Below are 22,011 nucleotides of genomic sequence, written 5' to 3' on the forward strand. Positions count from 1 at the left end.
CAAATTCATCATTACAGTAGATTTCATGCTTACTTTGGAAGCGCAGGCTGAATCGTATTTCCAGTTCATGCGAATGTGATGTAAACAAAATAGTATCGTGAGTGTTGTTCTAGAGGGCAACGCAAGGCAGCCACCATCATCACCGGGCTTGTTCGAAATGACACGCAAAATCTGTAGCGACGCACATCTTGGATAGCTAGTTTTTGTAGTCCAATTAGAACCACTTCAGTTTATAGCGAAACTACAAATTTAGATGCCGGAACGGAGCAGAGAAAGAAAGCACGGAAAATTGAAAGACGTTAATTCAAAAAATTGGAAAAGTAAGAAAACACTTGCTGATTTTATCAATTTTAAATTTAACTCATGCTATATGCCATAAACCTTCCACTGTTTTGGGAAAACTTCTTATGGTTTGGTGCCGGAGTGTTTCCATCACGTTGTTAACCCGCGCCCCACTGGGGGGGGGGGGCTATTTATAGCCCCCCTCCCGTTTTTCTGTAATAACTTCCAAACCGCTTGACGTATCGACGCCAAACTTTCAGTACCTTCGGCTGCATCAATTTGACACCTTGTGTCAAAACTTGAACTTCGTACCTACCATAGGTCGGCCGGAAATGACGTCAGAGTGACGTCATGTTCGGCCGATTTCGACGCAAAACATTGAACCACGGCAATCGCTCCCAAGAGCTCAGTTTTTAAGCTGGATCCAATTTCTTTGCATGAGAGGACTCAGAATATACTGCGCTTTCAAACTGGTATCTCGGATTTTCGAAATTTTGAAAATTCTGAAAATTTTATATAACAAAATTCAAAATTTACATTTTTTCATTTTTTTCTAAAACTTTTTGACTTTTCGAAAAAACCGGAATATATGTGATAGAACGCAATATTATGACTAACTCTAGCAATTTTGAGCTAAATATCTTCAAAAATGGCCAAGTTATACGCATTATTGCAAAAAATTTACAATTATTAATTTTTCAAATCAATTTTTCAGCACGAATATGACATCGTACGCCAATATAAATAGCACCATCGTGTTCCTGAGCTCAAACTGCATCCAATAGACACCTTTTTTGTTGAAAAATTCAAACTTCAAAATTTGACCTTTTTTGACCTGAAAGTGACCTGACCTAAGCTAAATTTGACTCAAAATGACCTCGAATGACACAGACGACATCAAATTCGAAATGTTTGGCCTAAATGGACCATAAAACATGTGTCACGTGACCGACGGATGATATACCTAATATTTTCGTGACCTGTGATGACCTGACCTTGACCTGAAAATCAAAGTACAAGTTTGGTACCCTCAGAGTATCTAGAGCATCTGTTCACGAGTGTGTGAACCAACAATGAGCCTGATCTGACTTGTAAGACGGCGACCAGAGCCCAAAACGTGAAGAAGCCAAAATGCTAATAATTTTTACTTTGACCTGACCTGTGACGTCATCGGTGACCTCGAGGTCAATGAAATTAGGTTTCGCTCGACAGTTTTTCCGGGGCTATCAGACGCCGTTTGAATTTTGACGATCGGCCCAGTAGTTTCGGAGTTAGGAGGGGGGGCTATGAATAGCCCCCCCCCCCAGTAGGGCGTGTTATACGCAGACCCCAGTGGGGCGCGGGTTAACCCGCGCACCGACGGGGGGGCGGATATCCGTCCCCCCTGAGGTTTTTCGCGAATAGCGGGAAAACTGCGGCGCGTAGCGCCGCGAAATTTGGTACGACTATTCTCTCATCAATTTTACACATGGTGTGCAAGTTTGAACCTCCTAACTTTTAAGGTGTCACCAGGTCACTTTGAATGACCCAACCTCAAGTCACTTTTTTGCAACTTCGTCACCGTGCCAGAGCTACAGTAGATGTCGGAGGCCTTTGAAAGTCACAGGATGTTATTAGGTCATTAGTAGCTACAATTTGTTTATCTCGGAATTTTGATATCGGTGACCTAAGGTCAGGTCAATTTCTCGACCTCCCCATTATAAGTCAATGGGGGAAAATCAACTCCCTGTTTTTACCACTAAAACGGGTCGGAATGGCCCCATAAACCATACATGACCTCATATACGATCAACCTTCACTACCTTGAGGTCTGTTTTGCTGCTGGGCAGCTGTAAGGTCATGTGACGTCATCAAAGGTCACCAGCGGTTTTTTGACAATAACTCCGTACAGGAACAAGATACAGCCGCGCGGATGGTCTCATTGTGTTCAGCTCGTCAAGGCGCATCGAATGATATACATGATGACCTCGAGGTCACGTGACCTGAGGTCAACCTTTGACCTTGACCTTTCGAGGTCAAAATATATATCATTCGATGCGGATTGACGAGAGGATCACGATGCTGCCCTTAGTTTGTTCCTATATTGAATAGTTCGAAAGTTATTCGAGAAAAACTCTCCATACCTAGCGCCGCCATTTTGACTTTTTTGACCCCTGTGACGTCATCTTTGACCTGACCTGAAAATGATTTTAGTAAAAATTGTAGACCTTGTCCGTGCGTATCCCGTGCCGTTTACCGCTTGTCGCTATCTTACTTCGTTCTCGAGATCTCAGGGGGGGGGGCGGTCATCCGCCCCCCCCGTCGGTGCGAAGTTGGCGCAGACTAGAGCACTTCATGGGCCGGATAAATCCGTTATCCACGGATAAATCCGCGGACCGGATAGGATTGGATTCTAAATTTGTTAAAAAAGAACGGATATGGGCGGGCCGGATTTGGGAATTGAAGGTTGAACCCGGATCAAAACGGATCAAAATTTCAACATTAAAAAAAAACTAACAAAATTTTAACAATTTTAACATAACCTAGTTTACCAATGTGGTGATTTTCATGTGGTTTTAGGTTTATAAGCATGGTTTTTGGAACCATGATGGTCTGTGAGATGTATGGCTGTCTGGTCCCTTAGATTGAATTTGTTAGTCCAGTTTTGGGTGAAACCAGTTATTGGTGAAACGGATTATTACGGATATTTTTTGGAAGTTTGGCTGCAATACGGGCCATGGGTGGGCCGGATTCTGATATTCAAAGAAAGGCGGATAATGGGCGGATCTGGATATGACTTGCCGGATATGGGCCGGGCCGGATCCTAAAAAGCCTATCCGTGAAGTGCTCTAGCGCAGACCCCCGTCGGTGCGCGGTTTAATGCATTTATAAGTCGTTTTCGTTCTTTGTGCTACGATTGAATCAACTCATGAGCAGAATTATTCTGAGTATTCGCAAACTAAATTCCACATCGTTGGTTCCTTTGGTTACAGCTTGCATCGTTACTAATGGTTGAATCGTTTTTATGCATTAAAACAGTGACTTTAGCATCATTCCTAGGTTAAAAGGAAAGGTTTCTTATTAGTTGTCGGCCATCTCACACCCACACAGAATAAACAGCGCTAAGAGTACAGAGGGACAACTCTTCCGCGTATACCCCTATACTCTGCCTGGGTGCAGTGTTTGCCAGGCCCGCGCGTTTATGGATCCGCCGGCGGCGTTTCAAGTATTTACCTGACGGCATTAATGAAAAAGTTTTAATTAGAAAAGTTGGACAGCCTTCAGATGAAACGGGCAAAGTTGGCACGTTTTCGGAAGCGGGCGCTCCGAGACAGCGAGGCTGAGTTGGAGCACCGAGGAACTACCCAGGAACATTTCCAACAAAGGCCAGGAGAGAACGCCCGCTGCTCTGAGAAGATGGTGGCGGGCGCACATTTCTTGGATTATTTAGTGATAGGTATTAGTTGTAAAATTATTTTTTAGGTCATAATTGAAACAGATATACATTGATGATTGTTTAAAGGTAGTGTGCCACCTTTGAAAGATTTCCCATTTTATTTTTCCTAGGATAAGAAGCTTCTGTTTTTACCTAATATCGCAAAAAAAAAATCAAAAATGGGCCTGGAATAGTGCCTTTTTCGCCTAAAAGTTTATCGGTTTTTAGATATGTATAACAACTGTAGTGGGCTCACCTCCAAACAGGCGTCGGGCAACAATCGCGAATGGGGCGCACTTGTGACAATAAGCAAAGGTCATTATAGTGTTACGACCATACGACGTACGGGAATGAGTTATCAGCTGTCTAATCGTAGACAACACAATGTCGAGCCTTAAACTGTAAGCCCGTATTGGTATTGTTTCTTTTATTTGGCTGTCGAACATTATTTATGGTTTGAAATATGATTTTATGTAAAATAATTGATATGAAAAAGCCGTCTTATAAGTTATGACCCCATTTCACCACACGCAAGTGGCAGAAATGACAATGATCAGCTGACGCATTTTTCTTGGCCGAAGTCAGAGCGCGCGGCCCGACGCACCACGCGTATTTGGAAATTCCGACCTCGACGAGCATCAGAAGCCACCTAACAGGCGTGTTCGAAACCGCAGGAGATGATGATGAACGGGTTTATCGAAACTTGATTGGATGAGCATATCGGTAATAGCGATTTCAGTGTATGCATTTATTGTTCATAGTGGTGTGAAATGTGGTTGGGGTACGACCGACAACCCGTCGGGGCGAAGTTCGCACTGGGGTACTCAAAATTTGAAGAATTTAAGACGTTTCCATGAGTTTTGAAGGTATGGATAAGTTCTAAAAATCCGGTTCTCCTTATCTGGGCCATTAACTCCATACGGTCCAAGAAAGCTGGCACACTACCTTTAATCATCATTAAATTTATTTGAAGGTATCAACTACTCGGTTGTAAAAAAAACAATGATCGTTTACATTAATAACTCCGTTCCAAGTTCCAACGTCTTCGTAATTTTAGTACTTCAAAATAGATCAAAGCGAGTAAAACTATTTGTCGGTTCTCTGTCATGCGTGATTTGCCTCTGTGAGTGCCCGCAAATATAATATTTTACGATCTATCGTGTTTACGATTTGAAACATGGCATCATACGATTGACAACGACTTTGTCCCTATAAACTAAGCTCCCGCGTACAATGGGTACAATACAATATCCGAAACGAAAGGCAAATGAATGCCCGTAATCATAGCTGGACTGCAAAGTCTTTGATTTACACCACGACGAGGCCGTAATTTATTGTCGTTGTGATGCCTCCGTTTTCGACGACATTCGACATACTTAAAGACAGTTGAGTGTCGTAATTCTGTCTGCATTTGCCCCGTTAAACGACAGTACCTTATCTCCTTTATTCACAGTCTTCAAAACTAGCATGCGAACGAACTGCACACGGGGAATCGGACAATAAATGTCACCGATAAGCTACTTCAGCACCAGTGGACGGCCCTCGGAGCCGCTCACGTCCTGCACAGTTCCCACCATAAAACAGCAATAGGGTCAACATTCAGTTCATGTGTTATTTCCCGGACACATGTTAGTGTATTCATGCATACGCACATAACGTTTTATACATTCTGCAAAAAGCTCTTCCTGTATCTTCAGCACCTTCTACAAATCGCCTCAGAACAAACGACTAGAAATTACATTCCAAAAACATGACAAGGACACTTAAAAATATACCCAAAACATCAGAACTAATAATTGTAGTTCGTTTTATTTCAAAACCGGTTTATAACATAACAACAACAACCCGAATATGTATTTAGGGAATTTCCAAAACACGCGGCCATTGCCTGCTTCCACAATCCACCTCAAGCGACCCTTCAGTCGCCGGCGCAGGGCTGCAGAGTATTCGCTGAACATTCGTCGGCTGGAGCGGCCATTGATTTTGGCCTCGGGCGAGTTTTTCCCTCGCGTAGTCACCACAAAAGGAAAGGAAGTCGGGGATGGGAGGGAGAGAGGGGGACTCGCCGTCGAGAACAGAGCCCAGAAACAGGCGCAGTCATTAAAACAAACCAAGCAGGAGGCACGAGCAAATTAAAACTGGGAAGTGAAAAATGGTGAGCATGATTTGCGCTAAAATACAAAATATGCAAGAAGCAACAAAATTCAACGATCTCAGCATGGGAAGTGGAACGGAAGATCACAAAAATGTCGTTAAAAATCCCTTCACTAAACAATATCATCACACCATTGGACAACAAGTACACCGATCAGAAAACAGGCCACAGAGATATCTCAGCTGGGCCCTCAGTAAGGGTTGCCACCCTCACAACTGAGTGGGACAGGCCTGAGCGTAAGCACTCGTCGAGCCCTTCTGAAACTGTCACGGCAGTGAAACTGTCCGCCAGTTCATCTGAGTCGCCACTGAGTGTCTGCTGCACCACTGAGTCTCAATTGAGTCACCACTGGGTCAATGATGAACCATAGTAGTGCCGTCTCCGACGATTTACCGAATACCATCGCTGATTTTATCGAATGAGTCATCGCTGAGTTTTAGCTGAATCACTGTCGAGCCACATATGAGTATTCGGCGGCACCTTGGCTCCCAGTGACCGACAGGTGCTGCTGATAGTTGAACCCTGGCCGTGTGACAATGGACGACTCTCTGGTCGGCTGTCTGGCGGCCCTCCGACAGGTGAAGGCAGGTGAGGAGCCGTGCCGCGGCGCACTCTGGTCCCGCCGCGCTCCGGAATGTGTCCATTGTTGAACGTTTGTCGGCACTCGGGGAGCTGTAAAAGGAGTGAACAAACGCCAGTCACAATCTGCATGATAGCGAATATGCATCACTACTTGCGTTAGAACAAGGGCGGTACAGTGAAAAATATAATGAAAAGTGCCGCGTGTAAGAAATATTCAACTGATTTATTACACGGATTGTTGTGAACCGTCTAGGTATGAGACGCGAACATTCTGGCTTTTTTCCTGAAAAAAAAGCCCGAAAGGCGTTTTTTTTAGACGGCAATTTCGTGTCTAAGCTGCCGCTGATAATATTTTTTTATATAAATTTAGTCCGAACCTTTTGATGGGAAGGATTCACAAGGACAGAACCACCGCTAAGCAAAGCTTGTTGCGATGCGATGACTTGATGATGAATATTGACTGCTTAGATAAAATCTATCTTAGTGTTGTAATAGAATAACAGCAGGAAGCATCCTCCACCACTAAGTTCCAGCTAAATAAGTTAAACACTAAACACTGAATGCTCACACGAGCCTCCAACAACTGACCTGTTCTTCGCAATTTCTCGCGCTTCAAACCAGCTATCCCTGCAGCCCCACACAGTCATTGCCCCTGCCCACTCCCTGGAGATTACACCTGACGTCATCACCCTCCCTTTCCCTCCCCAGCGGAGGTCCCAGAGCGTCACCAGTCGGTCCTCCGTACCTCTAACGCCGCCGGCAGTCAACAAAAGAGTCGGCAAAATGGCGGCTAAAAAGCGCCCGCCGGCCGGCCGGCTGGCTCGTGTTCGATCGATCGTCCGCAGCTCCAGCGCCGACCGCCGCCCGCTCTGAAAAACACACACAACATCAGCTGCCGAGACCGACGAGAAAAACACGAGCCAACACAGAACACTAAAGCACGGCGGCGGAAACGGTGAGCTCGGACAAAACGGACGGAGGAAGCGCCACGGCAGATGCAGCGCAGAGAAGGGAAAGGCTGGAGGGTTTTTGCGAGATAGAATGCAAGCGTAGGGCAGTAGCGAGCAATTATCCAAACAGGACATAATGGCGGCCTTGTAAGCAGCGTGTATGAACAAGACAACAGCTCGTAACGTTAGGACGCAAACGAATCTCAAGTAGGTACTCGTACTTTCTGGCAATCTGCAATGATCACTATCTTTAGGTTATGAAAACTTCTCTGAACCGTTTTATATCTTGTGTTTCAACTTCATACACTTTGCAGACGGGTCACGTAGGTGGTTGCTTTTTCATTGATATCACATTTGTCAAAACGTGTATCATTTCATATAGACGTTGTAGTGGGACATTGCGCGGTGCTCGTTAGTTTTTAGGGTATTTTTTTCATTTTTCAGACTGCCAGATGATTTTTTTTTACATTTTTAGAACAGCAAATATAAGCATAGTTGTTTTCCGCCAGCTATCACAAATTGCACGCAGGCTTACTTATGTAAGCCAGCTTTCTGTGACTCAGCAAAGTTGTTGCAACATATTCACGTCCGTCGCTGTTTGTTCATGGTGATCATCAAACACCGTCAGAAATTACCCTTCATATCATAATTATACAGCGCGACCCTCTTGGCTATGCTCAAAGCCTACGCGTGCGTCTTTAGAGTTGCCAGTCGCCTTGGCCTCTCTTTGACCATTTCATTAGGCGTCGTTTGACTTTCTGCCGGTTGGCCCGGCCGGCCGTGCGCCGGCTCGGCGACGCTGTGTACTCTTGTTTGTGCCGGCGGCGACTCCCGCCTCTAGTTTAATGACAGGCCACTCGTATGTGCCCTGGCCGCCAGCTGCAATTTCCTACTGGCTACTTGACGTCGGGCCATTATAGTGTTTGGACAGGCTGGCTCGATCCACCCGTCCGTAATGAATGTTTTCGGCTGGGATGCTTAAACTGAAATTAATGTCAAGAGAAAATCATGTTTTCTGTCAATTTGAGTGAAAGGAATCGTATATTTTGCCGGGTTGTTGCCGGATCGGTTTCCATGGCGACGAGGCGGGTTTTAATGATCAGCCCTCATCAGCGGCGAGGAAAGGCATCATTAATTCCAGCCGCAGCCCGATGGGTCGCTTGCTTAGTCGTGCGCGTCTAAGATCTGAGCCTCACCGCAGCGGCACGAGCTGCCGAAGAACGGTCGCTGATTGCGACACTTTTAATAAATCAGCGCTTCCAAATATCCGCGGCCTCGTGCGCAGAATAACTCGGCTCAGAATTGCCGCAAGCCGGCCACAGACGGACTAAAATGGAGCGACATTACCCGGCTGCAGATATTCACTGGCGACCATTGCCGCCGGTCCGGCCAGCCGCTCCGTATAATCATGAAATTAACACAGGGCCGGCCGGCCGCCATAGCCGTCAAATTTAGCGGCGCTGATTTACGAGGCTGGCTATCTCGCCGGGCACCCGGCTCGAGAACAAATCCCTCTTTCTTCTGGCGCCGTCCAATAACTCGACTCCAACTCGCGAAATTAATCTCATGGATTTCGAAATTTAATAGCGTCCGCGGAAATATTAGACTGGGCTGCTGCTGCAGAGCCGGGCAGCCATCTTGGAGTGAACAAAGCTTCCTGTTTGACGGGCCAGCCAGTAATTAACATTTCTTTCCGACAGCTCTGGCTCGTTTGACTGTCAGAACAGGCAGCCGCCCTGGTCACGAGAAGTTGGAGTCGTTTTTGTCGAGCAGCTCGCCTCGAGTTTGGGCCAGAATTAATCATTTGGGCCGTGCGTGGAAGTGTTTCTCAAGGCAGTGTTCAACATCGCACATTATTTGCCCAAGGTCATAGTTGGTTGCTTCTGCAGCCATAATTTGAAGATGTGATTGTTACTCAGCTTGTTTGCAATGCGAGCTGCGAAATGTTTTCATTTCTTAGTTAAATAAAACGGGCTGTTAAATCAAAACGGGCTGTTTTAAAGGCACGCAAGCCCCGAACCAACCCAGCCAACCGACTACTGGTTTGATCTCACTCAATTTTATGTTCAAATCGTGCCCATGTGTTTGGAACAGTTCGCATCACCGCCAACATTATTTTTCAACACCTTTTACTCAAACTTCAATATTATCCCTTGCAGACACCCTTTTCTCTCGGCATATTCACCTCCTCTTTAACCATCGGTTTCATCCTCCAATCTAGTTTGTCTTCCTGGTGTCCTAATCGCCTACTTTTTACTCAACTTTTCTTCTTTATCATCGTTTCTTCTACCTCCGATCTCCAAAACTCCCCACCTGCATACTCTTCGCCCACCTCCAGCATTCTTCTAGCTCTCCTCTCCTCCCCGGGGCTACCACCTCCCCTCCCTCCTCCCCCTGTGGCCACTAACCGGCCACGATGGATGAGTGTGCCATTCGTCTGACTGCCTGCCGCCCGTAATCAGCCCAGTTGACCCCCATTGCAGCAAATGACGCACACCTCGCCAGTAAAGGTGGTCGTTAAACAGCACACACACATACGTGGTTCGGAGCGAGCTGGTGCCTCTCAGTCAGTCTCTCGCCTGAGGCTGGGCCCAAGTGACGAGGATGACATTTCGTATGGAGCGTACCGCTAGTCACGGATAAACTTCCACGCTTCTTGTGCATCTCGTATAGTAAATGTCTACTTTCCTGGATTTCTGGTTATCCTGATGTGACTTGCAAATGTATCTCATCGAAACGAGCTGCCAATTGCGAGACCAACATTATTTTGCAACATTTTTTTATTATCATTATTTGCGAGACCAACAAAGCTCAGAAACGCAATTATGCGTGAATAATAAAAAGTCTATGATTGTTGGTAGGTCATTCGATTTGGTTTGCTTTTCGGTTTGCTTTTCGCATTTACAGAGCTACAATAGCCTGTCTGTGTGTATTTTTCATTGCGCTGTTCCAAGTCATACCATTTGCACATACTGATGTTCGCAAATCTATGGCAAATGACCAAGTCTGGCTCGCAACGTGCCCAATACGGATACGTCCTCCTTCGTTCAGTTTATTTCGCACGATTGTCCATCGTTGTGGCACGCTATATGCTCACCCTCGCGGTGCTTTTTGCAGTAAATTACCCGGGTGAACAGAAATCCAGTAAAAATTCACGGAAACGATATTCGGTTCCAATTAACCGGCATGACTTTTACGGAAGCTATCCTGAATTAGTGCGAAATTAAATTGTCACGTCAAAGGTCGCTTGGCTCACCAACGTGCCATCGCGGTCGGCCGAGTCACGCGCGAGGTATGGAGGGGCGGGGGGGAGGGATAGTGGAGAGCCGACAATGTGGCTAGCGACCGCACCTGGCGAGGGTTGACCCGGGGTATACCTGTGATCTCTAGACCCAGACATCCACTGGTGACGTGATCGCTTGTGTGTCGGAATGGGCCCTTCTTAGCCCGCGCCCCGTAGGGGGGGGGGGGGCGAAACGGCCCTTCCCTGTCCTTTTCCGTCGATATCTCCTAAACGGCTGAAGATATCGCCACCAAACTTTCAGGACTCCTTCGGGCATCAATTTTACACATTGTGACCAAAATTTTCCAAAGGCTATGATACGTTGGCCACAAATGACGTCAAAATGACGTCATGTTCTGACATTTTCGACCAAAAAAAGACCTTCGCAAGAAGACCTGTCAGGCCTACAGCTTTGAAGATACAGGAAAAAAATCGAAACATAAAAGGTGTATAATTAACAGGGCTACAAAACTACCATCTCGGATTTTTGAGATTGAGTTTTGACCCCCAAATATAAAAAAAAAAACATTTTTTTGATATATTAGCCAAAAAATCCAAAAAGTTTTTTTGATTTTCGAGAAAACTGGAATATATGTGATAGTACCTACCGTGTTCTACCTACATACCAAATTTCAGATCGATACCTCCTTTTTTGGCCAAGTTATAGCGAAAAAACTGTTCATAAATGATGACGTCAAATTTTCAAACTCATTTTTTGGCAATTCTAGACCTTGTACAGCAGAACAAAGGCCACCATTAGACTCCCCGTGACGAGCTGCATCGAATTGATGCCCATTTTATGCAAAAATATCCACTTTGAAATTTGACCTAATTTGACCTGACCTTGACCTGACTTTCACCCAAATGTGACCCAGGCTGGAACCCAAAGGCTGCCTAACCCACATAATCGCATTTATTATGTAAAATGGACCATAAAACATGTATCACACGACACTTTCATATCGTGACCCCCGGTGACCTGACCTCGCTGTGACCTGACCTGGTATCAGTGACCTCAGGTAGTAAAGTATGTGTTGGACAAACAATGCACCATCGATGGTTTTCAATAAATTACCATTTTACTCGATTTCACAACACATTTCTTGAAATGCCTGTGAACGGTGAAAATCCGACCTTTGACCTGACCTGTGACGTCATCGGTCTGACCTAGGTCAATGAAATTTGGTCACAAGATAGTTCCCCGGTGGGGCTATCGAACACCGTTTGAATTTTGAAAATCGGCCGGTAAATTTCCGAGATCTTAGGGGGGCCGAAACGGTCCTCCCCTACGGCCCCCTCCGCCGATAGCCCTACGGGGCGCGGGTTAGTTACTGAACAATTTAAAATTTTCGGTGTTTGCTGTGCCATTGGCGACTTCTATCTTGTAAAAGGAAGGGACAAATATTTTTTACAGCTGCTTATGTAATGTCTAAATGTATGGTAACATTGCGGCAAAGCGCAGGGAAATTTCAGCAGCGTAACGCCCAGGGGACCGCGAAGATGACAAATTCAGAGCCATAAGTGCCTGGACGTTGTTGTTGTTGTTACGGTTGTCTTTTATGAGTCATCCACGACTCCAAAATGTAAGGCGTCATAAATGTAAGCAAATTAGCATCTTGTGTTGTCTTTGTAACTGATTTTTTTTTTTTTGCTTCTGGAGCATAATCAACAAACTCAAAATAAAATGTAACAAACACATTTTAATTTATTTCCTTCAACACAAAACAGAAACGCATGCGTATCTTGTGCCGAATTAGGAGACTATTTTGTCTTCTGTAGAGACGGGACTCATTTATGTCGACCACCAGCGCGGAAGAGAGTCCATTAGAAGTTTGTCGGATAAAACGTGATCCTTTTAAGAAAGTTCCTGCGTCGCAGCGCTGCGGAACGAGCCGGACTGGAGGATCAAAGACGAGAGCAAAATCTCCCTCCTGCAGCGGGCTGTCCTGTAGTTCACATATTTCAGCGCGCCTCTCTCGTCCGTGCCTGAATCCAGCTCCGATGGAGGAGCTCTTGACTGTGTGTGCGCACGAATATCTTATGATGCTTGGAAATGTAAAGACTTCATTTGGATGTGATCTTCAGTCAAGAGGCCTTTGCTGAGCCCTGAGATAATACATTAGGGAGGATGAAATAAAGTCAGTTACATGCACTTTGATTATATTACTTTTCTAAAGTTTGATACTCATTTTGAGCACGTGCCTTCGATGGTGGATCAGCAGATTTTAACCAGCCATTGGTTTTCTCATTGCCCGCGCTATTTCGCAGCAGCTTGACAGATCGCTGCAATTTACGGGCAATATCGCGCCGAAAATGAAACTCTTAAAATAGGCGCCGTTTCTAGAGGCGGTCGGCGCCGGCCGGGCGACGAATTTATGAGGGACAATGTTCGAGCTGCATTCGGCCCTCAGCACAGGCCAGGCCACGCGGACAGCATGTGAACACTGCTTTCAACATCTCTCACAGCATTTGCAATAGTTACATCAACCAAATGTCGGCCATTGGTTTGGCCCAAGTGCAAAAAATCGTCATCAAGAAACATCAACATATTCCTAATTGCGTAGATATTTTCTGATGATGGTCAAGACACAGTGTTACAAAATAATAATAGAAGTCTTTTCGGGATTGAAATGATTTAGATGTACGCTACTGTTTGCAATCTACCCACACATTCATTAGATACTGCTGCCTAAGCCACTGATCTAAGTCCGTTGCATTAGCGAGTGCTTAAAACTTAGCTCAAAGGAAACATAAATCAAATTTTCGGATTATATTGTTCCATGCAGATTCAGCGGAAACGAATTGTAATTGAACGACACCTCCTGTCTGCACAGCAGCGGCACGTGTCCATGGCTTTAGAACCAAATTGCCCTTCCTGTGTGCCCAAATGGCTTGGGAGCATCGAATCCACAAACAGGAATTAAAACACACTTAAATTAAATGCTTCCTTCTAATAGCAGCCAATTTAAGGCGCATACGTCCCGATTCTCGAAAAATGGCATCTTTACGAGCGGGGCAGCGCACGGCTGGGGTGCGTTCCCCAGCTCATGCATCTAAATGAGCTCGAAATAAATCCGCATTTCGTATACTCACGGAAGCTTCGGCTAGAGGCCGCACACACCGGTAATTGCTGTAGTGAAATTTACCTCGGCTGGGCCGTAAACGTGCCGCTGGAGACTGACCAGCGCTGCCAGAGAGCTGAGAGCACCCCTCGCGCTGTCCCCGTTCCCCGCGCCGGCCGGCGCCTCCCCGCATCACATCTGGACCAGCCAACATGGCCGACCAGCATTTTTGGCCGTCGGCGCCGACGTTCGATTCGTAATAACAGACCAGCGTGACGAGTGTCGTGCCATTTCTTGACGTGGCCACCTGCGTGATACCCCGCCGTGGTTCTCATCCAGGTCAGCAAAAACGCCGCCCTAAAACGCAGGTATGGCTAGCGTTTTTGACACGAGCCTCCGCTCGCGCCGTCGATTTTTACCGATTATTGAGCGCCGGATTCGCGTTGCCATGGCGACGCCGTCGGTTGGGCGGGGCCTGCCGGTTCGATGTGCGTCGGATCAGAGATCGCGGCCTCGTCGGCTCCGACGGCCGATGGTCGGCACAAAACGGACGCCATGAACCGCGGATTTATGCGCCACTAATGAAAAACCATGGACTCAAAGTGCTTGACGTAAGCAGTTAAAGTTAACTACGCTTTTAAGGGTTTATAAGAAAAATCTTATTACCTGCTTTTTTATTATACTCATATGAATCATACTCAACATTACGCCAGCATGCTGTTAAAAACATTGAATAACAATTTTTGTTCCGTGTTACATTTAGCTGCATGAAAAGGTTTTGACTTTTGAGCATGAGCTCAGTGAATCTTTTGACGGAATGTGCAAAAATGAATCATAGATTCTGGGCATTATGAAAGCATGTGCTCTTTATATTTTGCGCCATGTGCGGGGACAGTATGATCAAGCTCACCTCACTTGAGGGGGATGAAGCTCCAAATTGTAATTATTCTTTCCAGGCAGGAGCTTCCATGAAATAACATTTCATCATTTTCATTTGTGTTTCAATGTAACCAGATTTAATTGTGGGTATTTTGAACATTAAACTTGGCCAATGTTTGGCGAGACCTGGGGATATGAAAAAGCGCCCTTTGGACAAATTTCAAAGCTGCTTTGTGCCACTCATTTTAGGTTGTTCAGTTTCTGTTGTGCAGAACTTCAACTGCATTTTTGTCATATTGTGATTTTCTGTACCTAAACAATATATCCGATTGTTTTGTGGTTTGAAACACACTCAGAGGCTCTTCCAATATGCGCTGTTGAGTAGCATCTCACTTTTTTCACCTATCGTTCTATTTCTTCAATTACTGTTGTTTACTGTAACGATTCATAATTTATACTTTATCTCAGACTTAATTGTTCTTTGCACGAAACAACAGCTATAGTATCTTTTCCAATGTTGCACTGCACTTCAGATGCTTGAAGAAGAGTTGATCAAAGAAAATGGTGACTGTTTCATTAGTCTTTATGGCTGTTGCAAAGTCTGAGAAATAGCCAATGCGTCTGTTATGTAAATGAGGTAGCTGCCGATATTGCTGCAATACCAGCATCGACGAATATCCTCGGTATACTTTTTCCCACAATCAACTGCCAGCCCTAACACTGCAGCATGACTGCAGTTTCGACCAAACATACAGAACACTCCAATACAAAAGGTGTGCACACAATTTTGAGTCCAGCCTCTGTCAAATTGCAATCGTCAAGTCACTTCAGCCGCGTTGGCTAGATGTTTCGGATGTGATGTTTTTTCCTGCCTAGTTGTACCGAGTAGGTATACAAAATTCAGTTATTATATTATCATTAATTTCAACTATCGCCAGCCCAGGTTTTCACTAAAAATTAAAGTTGGTATAGCCGGTTAATTTATCGCTACCATTACAAGTACAATTGCAAACAAACATGAAAATGAGATTCACAAAGAATCGTAACTCATGACACCATCGGAAACCCACCAGCTCACCTCACCCACTCCCTCTCATCGCTCTCACCTCCACCGCCGAACCGTCCTCTCACCGCGCGGCCGGTCCGCCGCTGCAGGTTGCACGTGCAGCTGACCCCACTGCCACCTCTGGACCACTGGCCGTCCGCTGGCCTCCTCCACGCCGCCGGCTGGCCGGGCCGCTCCTGTTCCACCGTGATTGGCAACTTTATTGGTATTTTTCTCAGCGGCAAACACAAATAACCGGCTTAATTAGTATGCCGCTCTAGAGGCGCCAGTTTTCAAATTACCAAAGGCGAATCTGCATATTGAAATAATGCCATGAGAAAGGATTAGGCGGCGAGTTTTCGCCAGTCAGGACGCGTCGGCTGGCTGTTTGGGCCAGGGGATTAACACGTGACATATATGTGAACCGCTCAAGTACTCTCCAGTCGGCCGGCTTTTGACCAGTTTTTGCCGGTGGGGTTTTGCATACTGTGTTTATTTTGTGTCGCCGGGCGGCCGGTGTGGGAACTCCGCTCCCAAAAACAAAACGAAGAGAGCCTGAAACAAAGCTGCTCCCGGCGAAGATTGGGGGCGAATTCCCGGCTCTGGGGCGCGCCGGGCTCGCTGAAACAAAGCGTCGCTCCCACCTGGAGCGGTAGATCATCATTACCATTTGCATATGCCACGCACGGAGCCTAATCCGCCCTTTGACCGGGCTCGTTCCACCGGCGGCAAACATTTTTGCGTCTTTGGCGAGTTTTTTGGTGGGCGGCAGCCGTTTTTCGACGGTGATTTGGCGAGAGGGAGGGAGGTAGGATGCTGACGGCCGACCGTACACGCAACGAACAGGGGAAGCGCCGTTTGCGGGATGCCGTTTTTCTATCATCTCTGGCAGCGTAATAGTGGATGGTGCCTGTTGGGTTGGACCTCGGATCAGTTGTGGTTTGAATGTCTGGTGATAAGGTGTGCTGCTCAAGTGCTATCGTGGTTTGAACTTGCACGGTTGTAAGGTATGCATCCAAATTTCTCAACCTCAGTGGCATCTATGAGTGGCATCACGGATTTGTTGCTTGTATTTATGGCGGCGGAACATGTTAAGTATTTGTGACGCGATGATGGAGACAGCTCTGCCAGAGAACTTCATCGATCAGGAATCATTCTCTCGCAGTGTTCAGTTTGTGATTTGAATGGCTCAGTGTGTTATCGTGCTTTACAGCTACCTTTTGAAGCATCGCAACAACAGGGATGTGCTTTATGACATCGTATCGAAACGCATTTTCTCTGCCAGTGTGAAAAATTATTTTTGTAATTTGTATTTGGGCACATTGCAATTGCTATTATTGAATGTTGCGGACAGCTATGATAAAGAAAAGTTGGCAAACCTTCTGGTTGTATCTATTCATGGAATTTTCGCTCTTGCTCATATTTGGATTGCTCTGAACATCTAGCAATCTGAGCATCTCGTTTGTGTTGCATCTAGCACAATGTCCAATTTTCCGATATCGAAAAAGAAAAAAAGTGCGGTGAACGAAAATAATATCGAATATTCCCGCTCTACTAACCCAAGCCTTGCAGTTCTTTCCGTCGCCACGATCGGCGATTCATTTCCTCCCATTGTGATCCGCCCTCAGATCGGACATCACAGCGGGCGCACCTCTGGCTCTCCGTCAGTTCCCGTCGTTGCCACCGATGGCGCCACCTGTCGACCCTCGTCGGTGTCGACGGAAGGCGGCCCGCGCGCTGCTCCGGCGGCCCGTCGGCGTCGCCGCTGGCTGCGTCGGCCTCGTCGACGTCGACGGGCGGCGCGGGGCGTCTCAAGGCGGCAGTCGCAGCGGTGCGCCGACCGACGTCGCACGGACGACGGAGCGGCCTCCACAGCTGTGTCAGCCGGCCTGTCACAGCGAACCGCGAGGTCAGGTCAGGTCAGGAGCTGCCGTAGAGGAACTCGAGGTCAGGTCGCGTCACCGCAGGAGACTGTTCGGATAGACGTGGGAGGGTCAGCGACCATGGCGGCACCAGGATGGAGTCTGGATACTCTGTCTGGCCTGGAGCTGGCGAAGCTCAGGACGAGTCTGATGCTGTCTCAGCTCGGCAGCTCCCAGCTCTCTCAGCTAAAGACCAGTCTGCCGTCCTTCATCCCTAGTCCGCCAGAACCCGTACAGGTAATGTCGCTGTTGTGATGTTTGATGTAATAAGTTTCATGTTTTGCGTGTTATTCTAGGTTTCGTGAATAAAGAAACCACACCGCGATTTTGTTTGGTTTCGTGTCCGCGCCCTATGATGAGTTTTCACGGTTGTTCAGAGACTGGCTCACGCCAGACCAGCTGGCGACCTTTTCTGCACGATCCACCCAACATTTCCATTCTAATCACCGACCATGTTTGAGCGCTCTAGTGGGCGCCGTGTGATGAGATGTTTCCAAACAGCGCTAATTCGCCATCCCCACCACGGTCATAAAGGCGGTCGGCCGCGCCGCTTTCCGTGCCGTGCTCTGAGCTAATTGCGGTGACCGTTTACGAGTAGCGCCGCCGCCGTCACTGCCTCTCTCCGGTCACCGAGGCACCGACGGTCACTGCGTCACCAAAGGACGGTCAGCGAGTCACCGTGGTCACCGAGGTCACCTTTGGGGATCTGTGTTGTTCTGTCTCTGTTGCGATATTATCACCAGAAAGCATGATTGGAACCCATTCACGCTCTTATTTTTTTCTCAAATATTCAGTTTTCTGCTGCACTTCCTGTAACGCCTAACATTATTATTATCATTAGCTTTGGGAGCAGAAAATAGACCCAGTAAATGCATGAGCGAGCCCATTAGCTTTTGTGGTGTTTAATGAATGAGTCACATGAAAAGCTAGCAAACTAGACAGATCTTTGATCTCATGTTCCTTCGCTCAGCCGCCTGCACGGGCTTGAGAGCTGAGGGTGTCGACCCACAAGCTCACGGCGTTATATTTTCAGCTCTGGATGCCTTACTATAGTCCTTACTCATCCATATTGAACTTATGCTCTGTATCATCTTTTTTTGGTGTATCATCTCTTTCACTAAGGTTTCGTATAGAAATGCGGTGCACTAAGGCACATAATCAGCGCGTTAGTTATTTAAGTTGATCGTCAGCATGCCTTTGCAACCAATCAACTTGTTGTTGTCTTGCATGATGCCCATCAACGTGCGTCTCAGGCGTATGGAACTGTTAACCCTATTAGTGCAGGGGGGTTGTTTTTATCCACCCCTCAGGTTTTTCGGGAATATCTCCGAAACCGCTGAAGCTACGATGCTGAAATTTTTTGACTTTTCCTAAAACTAAATTGGGCACATTCCCTGAAAATTTCAAGTTCATAACTTTACCAGGGGCGGCTCCAGAGCACTGGGAATTGGGGGGTCCTATTCGTGAAGCGAGTCATTTGGGCGAAGATCACGATGCTGCACCAGTTTTACGAACAGTGAATGAAAGGTATCATGTGATAACATATACAGTTATTGTGCATCCTCTTTTGACACGTTTTTGCTATAATAGGCGGATCCAGGCGTCCAAAAAGGGGGGTTATGTTTTACCTCCCAACATAGGTGCCCTGACACCGCCTATGCATGGCCAATACAATTTTAGTCGTTCTCTCATAAGAAAATTGTAACATAACAAGACCATTACCACCCTTTTTAGAAACAGTACCAACAAAAACCTTATTTACTATACTTTTTGTGTACCCCCAATCTCAATGATCTGTATCCGCCTATGATTTTTGAAAATGCATATTTTTAGGATCCATGTGAATTCCTGGTTCATTCTCTATCGATCGGAAAAAGTTGCGTTAAGATTGGTTCAGAAACCTGGCCGTGATAAACAGTAAAATGTATCTGCAATTTGCCCGTTTTTACCCCCCTCTACCCCCCTATTGACATTTTTTAATTTTCATTTTTTAGAAATGTAGATCACGTTGAGCGAAATCGAATGCCGTTTGAATTTTGAAAATCGGCCCGTTAGATCTCGAGATATCAAGGGGGTCGTAAACAGCCCCCCCTGCCACTAATAGGGGTAGCCAGGAGCCTGCCACTAATAGGGTTAAACGGGAAACTTTCTGACCGTATTCAGACAGGTTTAGCCCGCACTTGTAAAATGCTAGATCATTGCAATGAAACTTATCAGGCGCTGACGGATTGGTTTCAAGCGTTGTGGAATCGAGAAGGGTGCATGGTTGGTCTGATGCATAGTGTACTGCTATGTGGTTGTCAGTTATTTGAAAGATGTTTGTGTCAACTAATGTTTGTCGACGGGCAAGCTCAACAGCGTTAGTTCGAGACATGCGCATGCTAACAAATTGCGTATGCTACTGATTCTTGCACACAGATGAAGGAGCTACGAAACATGTTTACAATTATCGAACTCAACGTGCAAATTCAAGACTGAACTTCAGGCAGATATTCAATAGCAATAAAGATGAATACTTCACGATGGAAATATTGGCAATAATAATTCACATGTTTCTTTAAAAAAATGATCTAGCAAGGCATCTCAACTATTGGTTCCATGCAAACGTAGTGAGCCGGTTCCACGCATAAACTATTCAGTGAACGTGAGTCGGTTCTCCGGAGAAATATGGCCGCGGAGAATATGCGCGAGGCTCCCTCATAGCTGGCGGGCTTCTCTTCCATGAAACTTACTTAAGCTGTCAGCGATGACAAATCAGCTGCCAAAATCTCATCTAAGAAAATTGGCAGAAATGCAATTAATTAAGACCGGAGTGAAAACCGGATCATCAATCTCTTTACATCATGCTGAGCCCAGGAAGCCTCTTGGGATAAAAAGTAATAAATTGGCCCTCCTCCTCAACCAATTTTCGGTTTTATACGAATCATCGTCCTACGCCATTTTCTGAGTTGCCACAAAACCTTCATGGCACGAGAATACAATACAGACGCTTATTGGACAGCAAGCAATGAAAGAAATGGAAAGCTAAGGAAATACGTTTGAAAGGATCTGGGGAACGCCATTTTCAATTCAGAGTGACTGGGTTTCTAAGTCACTTTCCAGAAGGAATGGTACCCCCCCCCCCCATTGCATAGGGATTAGGTATGTCCTACTGCTCTGGTCATTCCCCTATTGTTAAGAAGCGAGCCTGTTCAAAATAAGAGCAGTGTTTTTTGTCAGAATGCGCAGAAGCTCCATATATTCGTACTATAGGGTGTGAAATGGCACATCAACTTGTGATCTCATTAGTCTGGTCAATGTGTGATAACTTTTTCCGTACGTTTCGACGGCTAGGGAACGGAGAAGCTCGAATAGTAAACATCCCTCATCATCTGTGGACGGTGAAGCTGACAATGTAATGTTTTCATCTTGCATACGTTTTGGTATTGAATGCAGTAAAGCTTCCCCATGCTCCGAGAAGCTCAAAGTAAGCCTTCTCAGAAATATCAACGAATCAAAGACATGCACGATACACAGGATTACTCATTTCAGCAAACTGATTTAGCGATAGATTAATGACACTTCAAAGTTCAAACAATCTCTGAATCCGCTTTAGCATGTAATTTCATTTTCCTACTACGCAGTGCACTACTAGCCTGATGCTAAGCCCTTCTCTCGTGATGAGAAATGCGGGAGGCCATTATAAGGGCACAGCTATAGGCATATGTAATTGTATGTATTGTAAGTGCAGTTGTAAAAAATGTACATCAATAACTTTTGCGCCAAACGTACGTTAAAGGTTTCAAAGAGGCTGACACGAGCAGGAATACAAAACATCGATAATGACAAATTTTACTGAGACGGTCGACGGATACAAACTATATCATGAAAATGATGTAGGAATACAGTTTTAATTCTGTTTCTCTTTTGCATCGCCGATGCAAGGGGAGGCGCCCTTTTTGAGTAATGATATGATACCGAACTGTTGCATACTACTCGCATGTTCCACCAGTCTTGCAAATAACCATGGGCGACCCCTTCATGTCCTGGGTCGGCACCGCCTTTACGGTCCGACCCTGAAGGCTGTGAACAGCCCAGATATTTCGCTCGTCGATGGCTATCCCAGTGATGGATTGCACTGGAACCTTATGAGGCTGCTGAGGGCTGGAGTGCCTCCCAGACACCCAATGGAGCCGAAATGAGCTGAGCGCTGAACGAGTATCTCCGCCGGCGTGGTCGTGAAGTGGGCGGAATCGGGAGATTAAATTCGTACGTTGGTTGGGTGATGCATAATGAAGGTGAATCTTTAACAAGCTCAAAGTGAAATCGGTAGAACGGAAGAGCGGAGGATTGAAATAGCGATGGTGCATCGCCACATTTTATGGATAAATTTTGATCAATCGGCTGCTCTAACTGCTTTGAGTGCTCATCCAGTCTTACGAACGAATTTTGGGCCG

General features: G+C 46.1%; 1 protein-coding gene across 2 annotated transcripts in view; it reads left to right on the forward strand.

Moving 5' to 3' along the window:
* Positions 1-17,900, forward strand: part of LOC122388000 — a 99,720-nt gene extending 81,820 nt beyond the window's left edge. For both annotated transcript variants that reach the window (XR_006257720.1, XR_006257719.1), the window contains one exon: positions 17,282-17,900. The gene's annotated coding sequence lies outside the window, so the exon portion shown is untranslated. The remainder of the gene's footprint in view (positions 1-17,281) is intronic.
* The last annotated feature ends 4,111 nt before the right edge of the window (positions 17,901-22,011 follow it).

The sequence above is a fragment of the Amphibalanus amphitrite genome, unplaced genomic scaffold (assembly GCF_019059575.1).
Source record: "Amphibalanus amphitrite isolate SeventyFive unplaced genomic scaffold, NRLGWU_Aamphi_draft 000305F_arrow, whole genome shotgun sequence".
In the NCBI taxonomy this organism is placed as follows: Eukaryota; Metazoa; Arthropoda; class Thecostraca; order Balanomorpha; family Balanidae; genus Amphibalanus; species Amphibalanus amphitrite.